Source organism: Triticum aestivum, chromosome 2A (genome assembly GCF_018294505.1).
Source record: "Triticum aestivum cultivar Chinese Spring chromosome 2A, IWGSC CS RefSeq v2.1, whole genome shotgun sequence".
Classification (NCBI taxonomy): domain Eukaryota; kingdom Viridiplantae; phylum Streptophyta; class Magnoliopsida; order Poales; family Poaceae; genus Triticum; species Triticum aestivum.
Genome location: NC_057797.1, coordinates 537658644 through 537661287, shown reverse-complemented (window position 1 = coordinate 537661287; position 2644 = coordinate 537658644).

Genomic DNA, 2644 nt, shown 5'->3' with positions numbered 1-2644 from the left:
CGTCGCACGGCTCGGCGGCTGTTGACCCGGCTGCCGCCCCGCTGCGTCCTCGGCCCTGCGAAGGCGCCTTCTTGGCGGGGCCAGGGGCTCTGCCTGCGGCAAGTTTTTTGAAGGCTCGGGCTCTTCCTCGCCGGCCTCGCTCGGCTCAGCTTCAGAACCGGCAGGCTCTTCCTCGCCAATGAACTCCGCACGCTCAGCGAGGTTTGCCGCCTCTGCAGCCTCCGCCTCCTCCACAGTGAACCCGAACGCGCCCGCGGCAGCTGCGACCGCAACCTCTTCCGCCCTAGTGGCGATGCGCTGCAGCTCCTCGTTGGTGGTGTCACGGGTGAGGCTCTTCTGCTCGTCGGCGTGGACCGGCACTTCTTCCAAGTTGTCGAAGAACGCTTGCACGACGTCATCCGCAGACTCTTGCCAAGTTGGAACAATTCCGTGTGAATCGCACAATGGCATCATGGCGCGGATCCGGTCAAGCGAAGAATTATTGCACAATGGAACGATGCCCCTCGGCAGCGTGAATCGGTGCTGGGGGTCGCGTTTGAACAACTCCAGGAGCATTGCATCCAGCTCCAAGACGGTGAAGTTGTAGTTGAGGCCCGGCCGCAGCCTCATGATGTCCACCGAGTTCTTGAATTCCCAGGCGGGCCTCCCCCTCTCCTGCAGAGGGGCGATGCGGCGGCGGAGGAAATCTGTGCCTACAGCGCCTATAGTGAGCCCGGCAAGCTAGAGGCGAAGGATCCTAGTGATGGCGATCTTCAGCCTCTCGTCTTCCGGGGCCACGTTGCTCCAGTCATTGCCGTGCACTATTGGAGCTTGGCGCACGGCAGTGAAGGGCTGCGGATTCTCCTCAACGATCCAGCACCACTCCGCTCTCCACTCCTCCCACTTGTTGCGTAGCTCACCCTCCAAGTACGCCTCCTTCTTGCCGACTCTCGAGATCCAGGCGATCCCTCCGGCAAGCGGCTCTCCTCTCTCTACCCGAGGTATGAAGAAGTGGCAGAAAAGGGCAACATTGGGGTGGACTCCGACAAAGTTTTCGCACAAATGTGCGAAAACTGCCATGGTCAGAACGGCGTTGGGGGTGAAGTCAAGGAGGCGGAAGCCGTAGGTGTTCATGATATCGCAGAAGAACTCCGAGAAGGGCGGGCAGAGCCCGCAATAGAAGAACATCGCGAAGAATGGGTACCCGTTTGGAGCCAGTTCCGAAGCAGCGGCCGGGAGTACCCTTGTGCGCGGATGCACCCGCGTCTCCGTCGCCCAAAAGAGGTAGAAGTACTCCCTTAGCTCCTTCACGCCGAGCTAGGGGGAGAAGATCGCCCGCTCCTTCCGCAGCACACGAGCCGCTGCGCCTCGGCCGACTTCACGCCCTTTCCCTTGTCGGCTTTCGGATCCATGGCGGAGGTGGTGGGGGAGGTCGACGGCGTTGGTGATGCTGGTGGCAATGGGGGGCGGAGCGCTGCTCTCTTGGCTTCGAGAAGAAGGGGGGGCGAAGGTTCGTGAAGATGGAGTAGTAGCAACCAGCGAGGGGGAACGAACTGCCCTTGTTTCCTCTGCTTATAAAGAGGGACGGGGCGGACATTTCGCCCTTCCGAATAAAGAACCACCCACGATCTCTCCCACGATGCCGCATTCAACGCTTGCCGTTAGGGGAGAGCGCGGTGGATACGGAGCGAGATTCAGCGTGGCCCAGTCCACATGTGCCCGTGCCCTGTCTTGGGCCTGGCCCAACAGCGCTCGGCACCGTGTCTGGCCCAGGCCTGGGGGCTCCTGTCGGTGTACTAGAATAGGGGTACCCTAGTACCCCGAACTTGTGCATGGGCAGTTGCAGCACCCCGCGGCAAGGCTTGTCGGGCTAACACCAAGATCCTCCGTGGTTCCCTTTGGAGCCATTCAAGAACAAAGTATTTAAGCTCAGGAGACAAGGCCCCGGCAAGAGGAGCTTGCCGGGAAGGCCAACCGAGGCACTCCAAGGAACTTGCCACGACGCGCCACGTGCTCCGGCAAGGCAGCAAGGCCCCGGCAAGAGGAGCTTGCCGGGAAGACCAACCAAGGTACCTCGAGGCCCGGTGAGCGACAAGCCTCCGGGCCCGACAAGATAATAGCAGCGGCAAGGCGCTTGCCGCGGCAGGCGGCCACTCTGTGCCCATGCTCCAGCGCATCCACCAACGTGTCGCTCTGGGGGCCTCTCCAGGCGCGCGTGGCGGGAGGCTGTGCAGCCAGCGATGCGCAGTGGCATGCGAAGCTGACAAGATCGCCATCGTGGCGAACGGTGGCGCCCCTAACGGTCCTTTTCTGCACTGTTTGGGCGACTCAGACGGGCATTTAATGCCCTTGTCCCCTGCCGTCAAGATTAGGTAGGGTGCACAGTACAAGTAACTGTACCAACCACCTCACTTTTTACATTTGTACCCTTCTCTGCGTTGCCACCTGTCGGTGACCCCTTTAGCGTATAAAAGGAGGCCCATGCGCAACGTAGAGGGGGTTCAGTTCGACAGGTTCGAGAGGGTCGAGAAGTTCGACTCATTCGTAACACAGAAAAACACTACGCTCTCTCTCTAGAGCAAGAACACAAGATAATCAAACAAGCAGCAGTAGGAGTGTTATCTCTCCGGAGAGCTCCGAAGCTGGGTAAACTGCTCGTGTGCTT